Source organism: Sapajus apella, unplaced genomic scaffold, assembly GCF_009761245.1.
Source record: "Sapajus apella isolate SASKATOON/1434 unplaced genomic scaffold, GSC_monkey_1.0 scaffold66, whole genome shotgun sequence".
In the NCBI taxonomy this organism is placed as follows: domain Eukaryota; kingdom Metazoa; phylum Chordata; class Mammalia; order Primates; family Cebidae; genus Sapajus; species Sapajus apella.
In genome coordinates this window covers 10,418,398-10,438,303 of record NW_022437006.1, presented here as the reverse complement: position 1 = coordinate 10,438,303, position 19,906 = coordinate 10,418,398, and the positions used below count along the sequence as shown (strand labels likewise).

At 38.5% G+C, this 19,906-nt stretch overlaps 1 long non-coding RNA gene across 1 annotated transcript; it reads right to left on the bottom strand.

The window, feature by feature from the left end:
- Window positions 1–1,369: 1,369 nt before the first annotated feature.
- Window positions 1,370–19,412, bottom strand: LOC116530344. The gene is made up of 3 exons (XR_004259952.1): window positions 12,224–19,412; window positions 11,027–11,033; window positions 1,370–1,381 (listed from the first exon to the last, which is right to left on the bottom strand). It is a non-coding gene; the product is annotated as an uncharacterized LOC116530344 (long non-coding RNA).
- Between the last annotated feature and the right edge of the window lie 494 nt (window positions 19,413–19,906).

Genomic DNA, 19,906 nt, shown 5'->3' with positions numbered 1-19,906 from the left:
CTCGGTTCAATCTTGGGAAGTTATGTATTTCCAGAAAATTATCCATTTCCTCTAGATTTTCCAGTTTATGTGCATAGAGATGTTCATAGTAGTCTCCGAGGATCTTTTGTATTTCTCTGGCATCAGTGGTAATGCCATCTTTCTCATTTCTAATTGGGGTTTATTTGGATCTTCTCTCTTTTTTGATGGTAGTTAGCAGTGTATCCTGTTTATCCTTTCAAAAAAACAATTTTTCATTTCATTGATCCTTTGCATTTTTTCTTAGGTTTCAATTTTGTTTAGTTCTGCTAAGCTTTGGGATTAATTTGTTCTTGTTTTTCTGGTTCCTTTAGGTGCAAGTTTAGGTTGTTAATTTGAGATATTTCTACCTTCTTGATGTAGCCATTTTGCATGCCAGAGGTTTTGGTAGGTCGTTTCTCTATTTTCATTGTTTCAAAGAATTTTTTTATTTCTGCTCCAATTTCATTGCTTACCCAAAAGTCATTCAGGAGAAAGTTATTTAATTTCCATGTATTTGTGTAGTTTTGAGTGTTCCTCTTGGTATTGATTTCTGTTTTTATTTCACTGTGGTCTAAGAAGATACTTGGTTTGATTTTCAGGTTTTATTTTTGTTTTTGTTTTTATAATGTATTGAGACTTGCTTTATGACTGAGCATGTGGTCAATCTTAGAGTATGTTCTGTGCAGATTAGAAGAATGCATTCTGTGGTTATTGGGTAGAGTGTTCTGTAGAAGTATATCTGACCCAATTGGTAAGTGTTGAATTTAAGTCCAGAATTTGTTAGTTTTCTACCCCAATGATCTGTCTAATGCTGTCAGTGGGGTGTTGAAGTCCACCACTACTATTGTGTGGCTGTCAAAGTCTTTTCTTAGGTCTAGAAGTAATTGTTTTATAAATCTGGGTGCTCCAATGTTGGGTGCCTATTTATTTAAAGTCTTCTTGTTGAATTCAAGCCTTTAGTATTATGTAATGCTCTTCTTTGTCCTTCTTTACTGTGGTTGGCTTAAAGTCTATTCTATCTGATATAAGAATAGCTGCTCTTTTCTTTCCATTTGTGTGACAGATCTTTCTCCATCCCTTTACTTTGAGGCTATGGGCATCATTATATGTGAAATGGATCTCTTAAAAATACTAGAAACATGGGTCTCTTTCTTAATCCAATTTGCCACTGTGTATCTTTTAAATGGAGCATTTATGCCATTTATGTTCAAGGTTAATATTGATAGGTAAGGTTTTTTCCTGTCATACTGGTGTTAACTAGTTGCTTTGTGATCACAATTGTGTAGTTCCTTTATAGGATCCATGAGTTATGTGTTTGCATATGGTTTTTTGAAAACAAGTATTGTTCTTCTGTTTCCTTGTTTAGAATTCCTTTAAGGATCTCTTGCACAGCCAGTCTGGTGGTGATGAATTCCCTTAGCAATTGAAGGTTAGGGAAAGATTTTATTTCTCCTTTGTTTATGAAGCTTAGTTTGGTGAGATATGAAATTCTTAGCTGGCATTTCTTTTCTTTAAGAATGCTACATATGGGCCCCTGATATCTTTGGTTTGTAAAGTTTCTGCTGAGAAGTCCACTGTTAGTCTGACGGATTTCTCTTTATAGGTAATATAATCCTTTTGTCTAAGCTGTCTCCAAGATTTTTTTCTTTCCCATTGACCCTGCATAGTCTGATAACTATGTGCCTTGGGGATGGTCATCTTATATAGTATTTTGGAGGCGTTCTATGGATTTCTTGTATCTGCATGTTGATCTCTCTGGCAAGATTGGGGAAATTTTCCCCAATTATATCCTCAAATGTTGTCCAAGTTACTTACTTTCTCCTCTCTCTCAGAAATGCTAATAAATTACAGATTTGGCTGCTTTACATAATCACATATGTCTCAAAGTCTTTGGAGAACACTTTTTCTTTGTTTGCATGTTTTGTTTTGTTCTGTTTTGTTGTAGCGACAAGTTTGGTTGTGTTCATGTTTAACAGCTTATATTTGGTTTCGGTCAAGCAATTAGCCAGAGAGACTTTGTTAGAGAATGTGCATATAAAGAAGTTAACCCAGGCGGCTGGGTGCAGTGGCTCACGCCTGAAATCCCAACACTTTGGAAGGCCGAGGTGGGTGGATCACCTGATGTCAGGACCAGCCTAGCCAACATGGTGAAACGCCATCTCTACTGTAAATACAAAAAATCCTTCCATATTTTCTGTTACCCAAATTGGGAGTAGCTACTCAATAGGTATAAACCTTCAGTTATATAAGATAAATGAATTCTAGAGATCTGCTGTACAACACTGTGCCTATAGTGTATTGTGCCTATAGTGTACAATACACTGTAGGCACAGTGGCACATGTCTGTAGTCCCAGCTACTCAGGAGGTTGAGGCAAGAGGATAGCTTGATCCCAAGTGTTTGAGTCCAGTATGGGCAATGCAGCAAGACCCCATCTCTAGAAAAATAATGATAATAATAAAGATTTTAAAAAATGTTTTTACCACAATAAAATAAAAAAAATTTTTTTTAAGTTACCCTCATCTCAGGCTCATGGCTGTGCATACTAAGAGTGAGTCCAGCTGAAGGAGCAGCAGGCTGGTGTGACAGTCTCCAACTTAGTCATCAAGTAGAATGACATGTGGATCACCATCACTGATTCTTTCCTGCTTTGGTTTGGTTTATTTTTTACGATTTTTGTTTTGTCACACACATACAACTGATTTAATGTAAATCAATTCACCTATAGAGCATCTCTACTGTAGAACTATCTTATTTGTGTAAAATAAATAAATAAAAGAACACATATCCACAGATATACTCACCCATACACAGATTTTTCTGGAGGTGCACTCAAGAAACTGAAAATACAGGTTATTTTTGCCAAGAAGGACAAGGAATCTGGAGAACTGGAGTCAGAGGACATTTTACACTCTAATATTTTTGTATTATTTGAATGTTATCATGTATATGAATTATTTTTTAAAACTTACCAGTAAAAGTGCCATGTTTAAAAATACATAAAATCTAATGATTTAAGATATAAGTGTAGACTGAATACCTACTTACATCCCACTAATAACAACTGACTCCATCTCTACTCTAATTCTTAACCTTTGGGGGTCTCATAGAATCTTTGGAAATTAGGTAAGAACTAAAACCGTTTCCCCAATAGAAGGCATACAGATATACACACATATACCCATGAAGTCCATAAATATTACATTTACAGCTGTTGTAGTACAACATTTATCTGTGGGATTCCTGCCAAAAATGTTTAACCTGAATCTATCCATGAAGATATAATCAGATGAATCAAACATGCAGGGCATTCTTCAATATAACCAGCCTAGACTCCAACAATTTAATGTTATCAAACAAAGCAAAATAAAAACACAAATCCAAAAAGACTAAGAGACACAACAACTAAATACAATTTAAGAATATTGATCAAATCATGAATGGGGAGGGGAAGAAACCTATAAAAGATATATTTGGAACAATAAGAGAAATTCAAATCTGGATTCTGTATTAGATGATATTATAGAATTATTATTTATTTAAGTGTAATGATGCCTGTTAAACAATTGAGTAGTGAAAGTTATGATGTCTGCAACTTATTGTCATGGTTCAAAAAAGTACACCCAGAGATAGTGCAAATGAATGTGACTAAAGGTTAACAATTGCTGAAGCTACATAAAGGGGATATGGGTATCCACTGTACTATTTTTGTAACTTTTCTGTAAGTCTGAAATTTTCCTATATACAAAGTTAAAGGCAAAAAAAAAAATGCTAAAAAAACTTCACTCCCCTATAATTCTAACACAGCACGAACCACCAAATTTCCCCCTCTCCCACTTACTCTTGTGGCTTTCCATCTCCCTCTTTCTTGCCAAAATGTATTGTTAGTACTATTCAAGAAATCTAGCGCTTGATTTGTTTCTTCCAAAATTATTATGAAGCCTAGACAATGTCACAACCTGGGCTGTCTCTTCTTTTGTCTGTCTCTCTTGGCTAAACTATGAACTTGGTGAGGGAGGTCATCTTTATAATCCCAGTGTTGGTACACAATAACAAGAGGCAATAAACGTGAGGTGAACTTAAACTTTGGACTAGTTCACTGAACTTTAATACCGATTGTGCTACTCTTTAGCAAATTGGGTAACAGAAAATATGGAAGGATTTTTTTAAATGCTGAAACTAAACTGCTAAAATAAAATACTAGAGTTGCCTCTTCCTTAAGTATAGAGAAAATGGGCCTTGCTTATAAGTAGCTTTGTACCACATTAACAAAAGTCTGGAAATACAAGGCACACTCAAAGTTAATAAAGTTAAAATTTTTGCACTGCCATCTGTGCAGGCCACTGGCTTGGACTTCTACCTGTTAGTTTTTAATTCTCTAATTCTACACTAACAACATTTTCTGTGATGATGGAGGTGAAGAGCCTGTCACTGGCAACACAGCACTATCCTCATTTAGAGTAAATAAAACTATTTCAAGCAAATTGGAAACTGAATGACAGAAAGTGCCCACATATGGACCACACAGGGAATAGGAGTGGAATGCCCCACCATCCAGGAAGGAAGTTGGCACCAAAATGTTGGCAATAGACCAGAGTGGAACATCACTGTGTATGCAAGACAATCCAAATGAATTGTACTATCCTTTGAGATTAAGAAGCAGTTCATGAACTTTTCACTAAAATAAAAATCAAATCTATCAGTTGCCATTAGTGTTTCACTTTTTTAAAAAATGTTTCCTCTTAACTTCAGTCATTATTGCTCATTATTTTTTCCTCTTTCTTTTAATGTACCTTCTTTTCTCTTTAGAAATGTCTCTAGAATGGAAATACATGGACCTCATCCAATAGACACTTAAATTCTGTATGCTCTATGACATAAAGTTACTCCATTTACCATAAAGCTTAAGATCCCCAATGCAGACTCTTTATTAATAAAGTCATGATAATTTAGAAACTAAATTGACTTTAAATGAAGGTATTGCTAACAGCATCATGAGTGGCAGAAATCTGAGAACTTCTTTCTTTCTAGGGTGAAAAAACCACAGGCTAACAGTTTGTTGCCTGCCTATATGAAATTGCTTATTCTTTTAAAGACCAAGTATTCCCTTTGTCCTGTTCTCCTTCTTGCTTTCTGTTAATCTAGAAAGACATCAGAGGAGAATAAAAGAAGTAAGAAAAGTTTATGAGAACAGAAAATGTAAAATCATTTCTTTCACAGCAGCACTCAGGCAAGGACTCTACTTATTTAAGTAAATTGGGTAATTTACATATACCTATGCAGTGCTAGGTCTAACCCAGCCTTGCTCTGGATAAAATGTGTACAGCTCTCCCAAACTGATATATGACCTGTTGCATAATTACCCCTCACTGCATAACTGATCCTGCCTTCTGCTATTCCTTTCCCAATAACCAGTTCAAATATTCAAATTTACCAGCTCAGGCTCCATGTTCCTACTGGAACTCTTGACTTGGCTATAGGAAGAAGAAATAGTGACACACTTTTCGCTGCCTAAATATTTTCAGCCTCATTGCTTTCTGATTTGAAAGCCCACTGAAATTCATTATCTTGGTTAAGCGAAAAAAAAAAAAAAAAAAAAAATGAAGATACCTGTGGCTGGGGTAATAGTGGGACATACTGGCTCAAGACGGTTGTACTAGAAATAATTGGTGATGTAAAATATATTCCCTATCCTAGCCCACTCTTTTATTATCTTCAGTTTCTTTCTGTATTTTTCTGCTCTTTAACCCTTTTTTCTACCTTTCCACCCCTTTCACACCCTACGGTTATGTCAGTGACTGCCAAAGATGCCAGAATTGGTAAAGTTATTTTTGCTCCCTTCTCATTTTCATTCATTTGTCAGGTAGTGGCAGCAAAAAGGTTTAATTCAAATTAGTATAGAGTAAGCAACTTGTCTAAGTGCTCTGATATTTACTGAGTAGTGCTCTGTACAAGGAATGCAAGAGATAGAGAAACAGAGGGAAAAGCAACTAAATGCCAGTAAGGAGATAGTTTCACTAATCCCTACCAGGAAATTATACTACAGAGAAATTTTTTTCTAAGAACACTTAGACAAGAGAGCAAATTAAGTTTTACTAGACGTCATGTAAAGGAATCATGAAGCCCAAAGAGTATCATTCCTCTCATGTTTTTGCAAGCGGTGGGGAGTTGCACAGTACAAATATTTTTTCTTTATTTTTTGGCTCAGTATATATTTTTTTAATTTTTATATATACATAATAGTTGTACATATTTATAGGATACCTGTAAAGTTTTGATAACTTGCAATGCATAATTATCAAATCAGGGTAATTGGTATATTCATCACCTCAAGCATTTATCATTACTTTGTGTTAGGAACATTTCAATTCCAATCTTTATTTAGAAATATGCAATAAGTTATAGCTAACTCAAATGCCTACTCTTTAGCACAAAAGTAACGGAATAGATACAAAACGAGAGGAACTACATATCAAAGTTGTTTCCACCTACAGTGACTCTGATTTGAGAACAGAACTTATTTTGCCTCTTCCAAAAAATGATACAAATGAAGCTGTGCAGATTGACTAGGATTGTACAGACAAGCTAAGCATCCAGGTCTACATAACATTTTTAAAAAAGCGGGGGTAGTATCTGACTGGTAAGTTACCCCTCTTTCCTTCTTTTTGTTACCCAGGGAATTAAGCAAGTTGAGAGAACAGGGCCTGGGTAATTACCCAATTAAACATTTTCCTAGCATTGGGAAATCATGACACATGCAAAGGACAACACCAGTGGGAGAAGGCAGGAATGAAGAAGGAGACAAGTGCCAATCAGAGGCAAAATCCAAGGCCCTTATGGCCTGACTATAAATAATTGCTTTTCCTCACGTTCTTGTCACCTCTTCCTAAAATTAGAATTAGCTTCCTGGCCTGAAGACTAAACCTCACTCTAACACCCGCCTTTCTCATAAAGCAGTATTCCCTAATGCAATAAGGTGGTGGGATGTCAACAGCAGCAAGAGTTTAGGAGTCAGGTAACTCCTTGCTCAACTCCTAATTTTTTTTTTTTTTTTTTTTTTTTTAGACAGACTCCCACTCTGTCACCTCAGCTGGAGTGCAGTGGCACGATCTCGGCTCACTGCAACCTCTGCCTCCCACCGCCTCCCAGGTTCAAGCAATTCTCCTGCCTCAGCCTCCTGGAGTACCTGGGATTACAGGTACATACCACCACACCCAGCTAATTTTCTGTATTTTAGTACAGATGGGGTTTCACCATGTTGCCCAGGCTGGTCTCAAACTCCTGACCTCCAGCAATACCCCCACCTCAGCCTCCCAAAGTGCTAGGATTACAGGCGTGAGCCATCGCGCCCGGCCAACTCCTGCTTTTCATTTCAGAGCTTTATTAACCTCTGAGCCAGGCTTCTTCATCTAATAAACGGGGGTGAGGATGATGATGATGGTAACAGCTAGTAATCGTAAAAGAGGCACTGTGCAAAGTGCTTTACATGCATTTTTTTTTTTTTTTTTTTTTTTTGAGACGGAGTTTCACTCTTGTTACCCAGGCTGGAGTGCAATGGCAAGATCTTGGCTCACTGCAACCTCTGCCTCCTGGGTTCAAGCAATTCTCCTGCCTCAGCCTTCCGAGTAGCTGGGACTACAGGCTGTGCCACCATGCCCAGCTAATTTTTGTATTTTTAGTAGAGACGGGCTTTCACCGTGTTGCCCAGGATGGTCTCGATTTCTTGACCTAGTAATCCACTCACCTCGGCCTCCCAAAGTGCTGGGATTACAGGCGTGAGCCACAGCACCCGGCCCCTTTACATGCATTATTTATGTAATAAGCAGTATTCATGATTATTACTATTGCAAGTGTAGTCCTCCTTTACAGATGAAGGAACTGCAATTCTGAGGAGTTAACTTTCCCAAGGTTTAATCTCAATTCCTTAACTCTTGACCCTTTCTACTACTATAATAATACCTGCCTAAACAAGGTATAACATTAACATATATGGACACACCAATTAATGTTATTGTCGTCACTTTTGATGTTGCTCTTGAGCGTGATACTGTTTTCAATGCTTTTCTCTCTCCCCAGATACTAGGAGTTCTAAGATCTAATAAACACAAACCATCCACCCATATACTTGCAGATCTAAACCAATGTCATGGGGACATTTGTGAGCACCAAATATCAAAGCTGATATACCTTTTAGATGTTTCATTATTAAAATATATCTGTTGAGCATGAATGAGAGAGCAAGAGAAAAAGAAATGGGATTCAGTACTACCTAAAATGATCCCCCATGCTTACATTTTTAAAAATGACAAATGAAAGGTACACTGCTCTTACATGTGTCACTTAGATTTCTTAAGATAAAATTGTGTATAATATGCTAATTTTTGACTATTCAAACTGCATTTTTGCTTTATTCATATCTTCTAATTCACTTTCAATTGTAATGAAATGACTATAATACGTTTAAACCTCTGACACGCTAAAATACCAATCAGATTAAGCACAATAGCAAGCATTTGGCATACACCTGGAGACTTTCTTAAATAAAATAAAATTATGATTACATTTCATCACTTCCTTTCTTATTGCCAACTAATGTCCCATGTCTGAAAGGGTCATTTTCAAGCTACACATCTATTTATAATAGTGTGTTCACTGTCTTCCTTCCTCTGGCACATTATCTATGACCTTGACCATTTCAGGATGGATAAAAGAGTGCCATAAACATATGTTTATGAAGCTCAGACATCTTGTAAGAGATTTTGTGGTTATTAAAGGCAGTAAAGAGTGACAAGGACAGTTCTATACTATAACACTGCCTGTCAAGAGAAAAATGTCACCCTTACCGTAAAGTACCCAGAGGCATAATTAGGAGGTGGCAAAGGGAGTGATTTCCTGGGCACAGTAATGACAGGGCTGCAATGAAACCCAGCAGCAATGGAAGCTGCCTTCTGTCCTACATGGAGCCCCGGTTCACAACAAGGATCCAGGGCATAGTCATGCTCCCATATCCAAAACGTGAAACATCAAGGAATGCCCAGGACAGCCACACTCATAAAGAGGTGGGCACAGGAATTTCTGGGAGCAAATGAGATATTCTGATGTTTCTGACGTTTCCTAATTGCATCATTATGAAAATTAAAATAATGAATCCTCCTGGGCACGAAGAACATTAAAGAAGTTGAAACTTCACAGTTCCAGATGTTCCCTACCCATAAACACAGATCCATACAGTCCCTACAGAACTATAAATAAATCCTGCCTGAAGGTCTCCTTCCTGTTCACATGTTTCTCCATAAAACTTAGTAGTATCTCTTTCCTTTTATGTTAACTCTTAACCTTGTGATTCCTGTCCATCAAGGACAAGAGGTACAAATAAACTAGGCTTTATCACAATTCCCCCTGAAAGAGTTTCCTTTCCCATGACCAAATGAATTTTTAAAAATCCCTGTAAAGTTATGCGCTGCTTTGGGGCCCTTTCTGTAAAACAGGGAGTTCAGTGTATCCCTAGACATCCTTCCAGCTCAAACATTTTCTAATTCTGGGATGTGTGAGGCTGGAGATGAGAGAAGTCTCAGGAGCAGCCCCAGAAGACTTTATCCTAGTTAGGAGCCCCTTCTCAGAGTTGGGAGCCCACCTCCGGCAGCTGCAAGGCCTGGGGCTGGGAGGTTGGCATCTGTCCTTCTCAGGGTTAACATTGGCTTCAGCCAGGGAGTAGTTTTCTCTCAAGTGATTTTTCTCACTTACAGAAAAATCTTATCTTTCTCACTTTTACAATCAGTATCATTCACCTGTCAGCACCCACTCCTATCCCAGCTTCTCCACTTAGTAGATGTGTGACCTCTCTGGGCCTCGGTTTCCTCACCTGTAAAAACAGCATAGTAATGACATCGATTGCTGATGCAATGATTGAATTAGTTAATGCATGGAAAGTGTTAGAACAGTTCCAGAGTACAGGGAACACCAGGCAATTGCTAACCACCGTGTGTATTATTACTGCTGGTAGTAGTAGTGTTCCCTCTCACCAACACTAGGCATCCCAATACTACTGTCTTTCCCTTATCTTTTCAGTCTAATAAGTTTGGAGTGGATGGTTCAGATCCCCATTTTAAGAGCCCCATTGGACTTCACAAGGCCTCCTGCCAGTGCTCTGAGACTCTACTGGAAGGTTTTCATTTTCTCTTGACAGGAGGCACTGTATATGGAAAGTGTCCTTGCCACCTCTATAGTATAAAAAACTACCGGGCCGGGAGCGGTGGCTCAAGCCTGTAATCCCAGCACTTTGGGAGGCCGAGGCGGGTGGATCACGAGGTCAAGAGATCGAGACCATCCTGGTCAACACGGTGAAACCCCGTCTCTACTAAAAATACAAAAAATTAGCTGGGCATGGTAGCGCGTGCCTGTAATCCCAGCTACTCAGGAGGCTGAGACAGGAGAATTGCCTGAACCCAGGAGGCGGAGGTTGCGGTGAGCCGAGATCGTGTCATTGCACTCCAGCCTGGGTAACAAGAGCGAAACTCTGTCCCAAAAAAAAAAAAAAAAAAAAAAAAAACTACCAAATGTGACTAAGAATCATAAACATGTCAGTTATTTGATTTGATGGATCTACATCATAACTGAAATAGTCAAGGTCACAAACAATGGGCTAAAGCACCATACTACCAATCCTGAATTTTCTCCAACTTTTCTTTAATATGTACTTTTTAGCATTTTAGAGTCCTTTTGAGTGCCTGTGTAGGAGGAATTAATTCCTCTCTAATAACATATGTATTTTGAATAACACCCCAGTTATAGATTGACTCAGGGTGACAACAGGAAATGGCAGAAAAATAATGGTCTAAAATATTCCCAAACCCAAACCTCTTCTCTCTGAAACAGGTATAGAGCTATGTAAAGTAAGCTACCACATCATTCACTTCTGCCCACAGTATTCAGTAATATTCAAAGGCTGTGCTGTTGAACTAATATTTTACCTAAAGTTAAAAAAAAAAAAGATAACAAATCCAATCATTTATTTTTTTGCCCAATACTTGACACCTTTACAAGCTTTACCTAAAATGATAATATGTTCTAATCACTGAAGGTTTTATTTTATGAGATTCTATAATGTCAACATATATCATGAACTAATTTATCCTTGTCCAATTTAAATCTAGACAGATATCGTGGTACCAGTCAAGGTAAATGTGGTCAGAATCACTGAAATAGAATGATTTACTTAACACTATGCACATTCTTCATGAGGTGGGGGCAGATATGTTCCTAAGAAACTGGGAAATCAGAGTAATATTATAATAAATAATGTATTTAAAAACTGAATACCTTTACCTTAGTATGGGTGAAGTGGAAATGTGAGGGAAGTCTTCCTGCTGGTATATTGGTCAAGAGACAACTCTGTTCTCCACTATCTTCCCCGCTGGAGGGGTCCAGACATGTGTACGTGGGTGGGGAGGGAAGACGGTGTCCTATCACAACCTCAAATGGGTATACCTAAAACCCAGGATATTGTACAGTTTCAAATTCACTCAAGTCTCCTCACTCAACCCATTTAGACAGTGATGTAATCCATCATGTACAACATACAAAGTGTGGTGAGGAATTGAAAGTGTCATCTCTAATTAGCTCATTCCTCGGTACTAACCATGGGAGTGGGGCTCAACCCCAGACTTTTGGGGGCCCCATATGTCCATTCCATCAGTGGTCAGTGAGTGACTTCCCCCTGCCATTTTCTTCCTTACATTTCGTCCCTAGCTCTCATAGTTCCTGTCTCCCTAAAGTTTCCACTCCTCTGGTGTCCTGGTCACATGAATGGAGTTTTATTTATAGTCATTATCTGCCCACATGGTTCTGTTGCTAGATGGGGAAGATTAAGATAATTGTGGGTGGAGGTGCTGGGGGACAAGTTCTTCACAATGATGTGGTCTCTCTCAGGGACACTAGCCTAAATCACAAAGGTTAATCTCTTGCTGGTACAATTGTCCTACTTTACCAAGCTAAAGAGGCTCAGCCTCCTTCCCAGCTTTAAGTTGTAGTTCAAAAAGCTGCCTTCAATTTCCATACTACTCTAGATAAAATAGCTTCCCCAACCCTCTCTATCCCATTAATTAGATTAACTTTATTCTCAGCATTTAACATTGGGCAAAATGTATAATTAACTTTTTTACACACTAATTGTCTCTGTCCCTCACTCCCTGCCAACCGCACTGAAATGTAAGGATTCTGATAACATTTGTATTTTGTATTCATATTCACTAGAATGTGAATATCTTAGAATATTCACAGCTTTATATGCAATTCCTATAAAGGTGCCTGGCACAAGGTAGGCAGGTTCCAGACTTGCATGTCCAATTGTTTGTTGGTTTATCACATGGGCATCTCAATCACTTGGACACTTGGACAAATCACTCAATCACTTGGACAAACCTGAATTCTGGAAAGCTGTTCTTAGAAAATCCATCTTCCTCCTATATTTTCTACCATCTACCATTTTCCCCAGCTAGAAAATTATCATCCTTTAATTAACTGCTCCCCTTTTCCTTTCTTCAATTCCCCCACATTCCTAATTCTTCATCTCCTTCCTCTACACATATCTCACCTCCCCACATCTAATTGGCTTCCAACTTGTGCCAATTCTTCCTCCTCAATCTTCCCTCTTTCCTACCTTTAAATGTTACCACTTCTGTGAAGCCTCTTCTTTACCACTACTGTTAGTAGCTTTGATCTCTGTGCTTCATCCCATTGTGTCTCTTCAGTTTTTTTAGGTCATTTTAGGATTTCACACTTTTTTGATATCTGCTACAAATCATGGGCCCAAGAAAGTCTGTTTACACTCAGAGCTTTACATAAAATGACGACACTCTATATTTCAAACCTATTACTGTAACATGCGTCATGGCTATTGTGTTATATTTATTTATATCCTGTTTTCCTCACTAGAATGTAAGAAGTTCTAGGACCAGGTTATATCATGCTATCTTTTTCATAAAACCCCTTTGTGTATAGCGCTGTGCTTAGTATGTACAAGGTACTAAAAATCATCAACTGACTGACTGTCTACTGCAATATTTAGATGTTAGGTTAAGACAGCATCTCCATTTGAATATCACCCTCACAATTTTTGCCATATCTGCTACAACCTGTTCTATTATTTACTTAACCATTTCTGTTGATTGTTTATAAAATCTTTACCAAAGATTCTTCCCATTTCCGAACATATATGCCAATAACCCCCCAAAAGGTGTGGAGTCTATTTCTCCTCCCCTTGAATCTGGACTTGTTTTGTCACTTGATTTGACCAGTTAAAATGTAGTAGTAGTGATGCATTGTGACTTTTAGGTCTGGGCCTTAAAAGACTTTGTAGTTTTCTTTTTTACTGTCTTTGTATCCAGCCATCATGTTAAAAAGCTCCATGTGGTCTCTCATCAGTAGGAAGTGATGAGATACCCCTAAGCATGGAAAGGCTTGACCAGCTGCAGCCATTCTGGCCACCCCAGCTAGGCTGCCAGATGTATGAGTGTCTTAGTCCATTCAGGCTGCCGGAACAAAATACTTTAGACAGTAATTTATAAACAACAGAAATCTATTGGTCCTAGTTCTAAAGGCAGGAAGTCCAAGATCAAGGTATCAGAAGATTTAGTGTCTGGTGGGGACTTGCTCTGCTTCATAAATAGAGCCTTCCTGCTGCACCTTCACATGGCAGAAGGGGTAAACAGCCTCCCTCAAACCTCTTTTATAAGGGCACTAATTCCATTCATGAGTGCTCTGCCCTCATGACCTAATCATCTCCTCAAAGTCTCACCTCTTAATCTTACACTGAGTCTTCAGTTCCAACATTTGAATTTTGAGAGGACACTAACATTCAGACCACAACAATGAATAAAGCTATCTCGGTCCTTCCAGCCTCAACCAAACTCTCAAGCCACAGGAATGCCCCCAGCAGACCTCATAGAGAGAAGAATTGCCTAGCAGAGCCCAGCCAACCCACAGAATCCAAATAAGTAATTGTTTTTTAAACCAGTATGTTTTGGAAGTAGTCCATACAGCAATAGATAGCTGATGTGATGCTTTTCTTTAAAACTTTTTATAAATCTAAGTCTGTGTTAAAAAAATTTTTGTCACTTCTATAAATACAAAATTACTATCACTTTGCATAAAACTAACCACAATGAAAGAAGAAACAAAGCAATGTTATTCATTTCTAGCCAGATACTGCTGCCTACAATAGCCTCTCTTTTTGTTCCAAAGGAAGATCCTCAAATGTCAGAGAGATGTTAAAGATACACCAGAACTAAATTAGGACTGCCTCCTTGGTGTGAGTTAAGCTAAAATGAAATGGAAGGGAAATAACATGCTCAACTCCGAAATTTTATAGTATTTAATGCTGTCTATCACCAAAAACCATTATCTTATAAAGTAATACAGGTGGTAAACAGCTACCGCAAAAATTGTGAGGGTGTTTACTCAAATGACTGATATTCGCAAGATGCTGCATTAACCTAACACCTGGACACTGAAGTAAGTAGGCAAATAGGTGATCAGTATTTTTACTACCTTCTATGCATCAGGCACAATGCAAAACAGAATGGGGTGTAGATAAAATATAGAACATAATGCACTGCTGTGCTTGAAGTGCTTTTACTCTTGTGGAGATGAGGGAAATATAAATAGTTATAACACATTAACTATGGTAAATGTAACTATACAAGATTTAAAATACAAAGCCCATGGACTCAGACATTGTCCAGAACATGAAATCCTTGACACTTTGTGCAAATGTATGAGGATATATGGATATACGGGGCCCATAACTTTCATTAGATTATCAAAGAAGTACATTGAAACACATTCTGTAACATAGGAGGCACTGGAATAATTAATGCATGGCATTGTTGGTTCTTGATTCTTGCCTGGATGTTCTTTTTTAGTTTGTCATTTTGGAATCATAACTGTTGCCTCCTCCTTGTTCTTTATGATTTTATACTTTTCTCACATAGCTGTATGAAAGTTATCTTTAATTCCCTGATGACCAAACTCCCCTAAAGGTCGCTACCCACATTTTAAGCTCTTTGAAGCTAGAGACATGCCATATAGCTTCCTGCCTTCTATTATCAATAAACATCTGTTAAATGAAGAATAAACCTTGTAGAACTCCTGCAGGAATTTTTCCTGCTGTCTAGGGCTGATTAAAAATGTTTTCCATTGCTCAGACTATGAAAACTGAGTGTGTTTCTAATCCGAAATGTATGCACAATAAAATATTTGGGAAAAGGCACCAAGTTCTTCCTGCAATGTGTTCTGTGCATATATTCACAAACATCTGTCTGGAATGGCATTTTATGTCTATGCCTGTTTAGGTCAATGTTGAATATTTTAAATGGTGTGGGAACTGTGTTTATTTACATACTGCATAAAGCAGCCATTGCAATGTTATTCACACATGGGGCCTCTGGGTTTCTCCTGAGCATGAAAGTGCTGCTGTTTACATTTATGCTTTTCTCACTGTTTCTTCTTTTATCCTATCCTTCCAACTTAGCAATTTTGTCTTCCTCTGGAGCTGAAATTCAGTAAAAAATATAGGCCTCTAAAATGTTAGTATTTTAGTCCTAATTTTTTTTAACATTTTTTAGCTATCCTGTGAACTAAATGATCTGAAGCCTCCTCTGTTAAAAGTTCTTCAAGGTTTGACATTTAACTTTATTCTAAAATAGTTCTTGCATGAAAAACCAAGAAAGGGAGGATTGTGGTTTGTATCTTGGCATGGAATTTTATATGAGTGGGATAGAAACAGAGTAGTGGTGTTGAAGCTGTCTGCAGGATTTACTGGCACTGATTGGGAGCAGGAGCAGCCCAGTCGCCAAACAAGCCCATAATTCATATGACTAATTCTAGATTTTGCCTTAAGCCTCCACCCGAGCCCCCACCCCGCCACACACACAATAAACATATATGGATATGTTAACAAAGTCATCACCTCATTCTCTTCAAAATGATTGATTCTCATAACACCCATGCCTCAGCATTTCCAGGTAGGAAGGGGGCCTTCAGAACAAGAGGTTGCAAAGGGAAGCAAATTCAAGTGAAAAACCCTGCAAAACTTTCTGGGAGGCGATAGAATTCAACATCTCATTCCAAGATGTGTTCTAGTAGGCGTGCTTCTGAGCTATAAGAGCATCTGTGTTACGGCTTTGAAAATATTTTATATATACATTCTCAAACACTCTAAAACTTTATTTTTTCTAAATTCTTTTTAACCTCAACTTCTGTTTTTAAGGCAAGCTTAAGATTCATCTAAATATATTCTTTGGTTAAGTGAGTCCTATTTTAATATGTGAAACACCATTTTCATCCATCTATACCTCTGAACCTTTTTAATAATGCCTCATTATAATTAGGAGTTCAGACTGGTTAGCCATGACATGACAGTCATCTACAGAGACTTAATACACTATGTATGTGGAATAGAAAACACCTACCACTTGGAGTGTACAGCTCACTTAATATAAAGTAGCAGATTTTGAGGGAAATGCACAGAGTGACTGCGAGATGCACGCCAAAGCCCCGCCTCCAGTGGCCCAAATAACGATTGCAATGACAGCCCTTGGAACAGTAGGGAAAGTTGTTTTCAGGCTAAACCCTCACAATTTTTCTCTTAAAACCCTTTCCAAAAGAGAACAAAGCAGCTGTGTGTGTGTGTGTGTGTGTGTGTGTGTGTGTGCATGTGTGCTCCCACACGTGCGTGTGTATGTTTTCCTGTTTTAAGGGTAGAAAGTACTAGAAGTAGATAGTAGATAGTGCCTAAGATGCCAACATAGGCAACTGAAGAAGGTGGAGTAGATATGGAGAGGATTAGACCAGAAGTCCTACAATAGATTTTTCCAAGTACAAAAGTCTCTGATTAGGGGCAACTGAATGTGCACATAAACCCTGCTTCTCCTCAATGTAATAAGCAAAAGGAAAAAAGCTGACTTAAAGATGAAGGAGGATGAGCAGGCAGGAAAATGTGGTCAGAGTGCAGCCCCTCAAAGGCTGTGACGAGGGGTGGAGGCTCCCCAATGCTCCAAGCCCCTTCTCAGCAAAGGGGGCAAAGGCCATCTGTATATTGTACACAGCTGGAACTCCCCTCCATCTGGTAAAGGCGCCCCTATGCACCTGAATAGATTGTGCATTCACACAATCATTTTCAAGGTGACAACAAATCCCAGATTCTTCAGAAGAAAAACTTCCCTGTTTCCTTGGTCTAACCTGATAATGATGTGAAAGAACCCAGAAACAGTCAAAATGTCTATTCATTTCTCTAACCTAACATTTATCAGTATGTGACCTTATGTTAATGGCTAAGCCAGTCTCAGCTCCAGAGTTTTTCAACTGCAGAATGGACATAAATGCAATGCTATATTACCAAAAGAAAGTGGTGAGGACAAGAAGAGAGGCCTGGGAAGAGCCCATGTCTGTTTGTGCCCATGAGGGGAGAGTGAGAGGTATGGCCTTTCATGCAGCACCCTGGTATACATGGCATGAGAACCACAGACCACACCTTCATCTGTCAAATATACTAACTACGGCAAGAGGCCCGATGAGCCACCTGAGTGGCTCCCACCCATGTATATGCTCTGTGTCCAAACACCCAGCCTGTATCCTGTAGCCAGTACAGCTCAGGCTTCTAGCTAAGACCCATCCTGCCCCTTGTGCACTGGAGCCCATTCTTCTCATCTACTTAAAAACATTGTTCCAACAATTGTCCACTTGCTCTTGTACCACCAAGTTGTTATTCTCTACTGGATCATTCCCAGCATACAAATGTGCTGTCATAATTTCTTCCACATAAAAGATGTTTTAAAACTCTCCTGGCTCCACATCCTCCTCCAGCTACCACCCTATATCTCTTCCTTTTTAGAGTAAAACTCCTCTAACGTGTAGTCTCTACTCTGCCTCCAGTCCAGCTACTCCCATTCCTTCTGGAATCCATTCCAAACAGCTTTCATCCTCATTACTTCATCAAAATAGTTCTTGTCAAAGTCACCAGTGACCTCCCCATTGCTACATCCAACAGTGAGTTCTCAGCCCTCCTCTCCCTCACCCTGTCAACAGTACCTGGCACACCTGATCACTCCCTCTTTCTTAAACCACTCGGCATCTGGGACATCACTCTGTTCAGAACCCTAAAACATTATCTCATCTCACTCTGAATAAAAGCCAAAGCCTTAGAATGGCTTAAAAAGCTTTCTTTGATTTCTTTACTAGGAATTCTCTTCCTCTAACCACAGAACTCATTCCCTCAATTCTATTAGTTCTAATGTTACATTTTGTTCTGTAGATCTTGCCCTAACATCCTATATATAATAATCGCCTCCCTAGCTTCCCTCCTATGTCCCTTACCAGAAGCTTCATATTATAGTCCATGTTATATAATTACAGGTTTACTTATTTTACATAAGCTGAGTTTGTTCACTGCCATATTGCCAGCACCTATAACAGTATCTGGCACATAGTAGGAAGTTAAGTATTTATGGAGTGATCTAGGGAAGGAATGCTAAACCCTAGAAACTGAACGGAGGCTGGGCACATAACCAGCCTTCAATGTTTGCTTCAGAGAAGGAGTTCTCAGAATACAAGTGGACAGTGCTAGGAACATTCTGTACACCCTATTTATATTAGGCTGGAAAGACCACTCCCTGTCTAAGGATAACACAGGACAAAGTCAATACAGTATCTCTGAAGACATTCTACAATACCATAGAAACTTTTCAGTAACATTTGTTTGGTGCCCTAAACAGAGGTGTATGAAAACACAGTCTCTATGAAGTAAGATGAAAAAACTTCAAGAACTAATAGGCTAAAATGAAAACAGAAAAGAACATGAAGCCACTGGACTAAGAAAAAAATACAAGGAAACACAAAATGCCATACCAGAATTAAAGTATTCCTTTGAAGCAGTAAAGACCATAATTAGTACTGCAGAAAATCAATTGTGATGTGGATAGATGAGTAACTCTTTTAAAATCCACAAAGCTTAAAAAAATACATAAACAAGATTAAATTTCCCAATATATTAATAATATCAGCATCTTCAGTGATTTTTCTGTTGTTATATATTTCTATTCTAAACTTTTAATAATATACATATAAATCACAATAATAAAAGAGAAAAATGGAAAGTAAAAACTTTACATATATAAACTGTTTATTCATAGTCTCTATCTTATGAGAGGAAAATTATTCCCTAGCCCATTATCCTCCTTACAGCCCAGCAACGTTATTCCTCCCCACAGCACTTGACTACCCAAAAACTCATTTTACTGGAAATAATCAAAGGATCTGGCTTTTTAAAAATGACTAGATCTAAGGAAGGTTCCAAAACTTTGGGTAAAACTAGGAGCACTGAGAAACAAGCATGAAACTGAGGAAACTATTTTCTTCGTGTTTCTTTTTTTTTTTTTTTTTTTTTTTTTTTGAGATGGAGTTTCACTCTTGTTACCCAGGCTGGAGTGCAATGGCGCGATCTCGGCTCACCGCAACCTCCGCCTCCTGGGTTCAGGCAATTCTCCTGCCTCAACCTCCTGAGTAGCTGAGATTACAGGCACGCGCCACCATGCCCAGCTAATGTTTTGTATTTTTAGTAAAGACGGGGTTTCACCATGTTGACCAGGATGGTCTCGATCTCTTGACCTCGTGATCCACCCGCCTCGGCCTCCCAAAGTGCTGGGATTACAGGCTTGAGCCACCGCGCCTGGCTTCTTCATGTTTCTCTACCTCTCACAGTGATGGGGGCACAACCATTTTGTTAAAATGCCTGTTAGGATGAAGAGTGCCAATTTCCACTTACAAATACATATTCTGAGTATGGGATAACAAAATGTTCTTAGGCTACTGAGCCTACGTGTATGTTAGAGTTCTGATGGGAAATCGGCCTA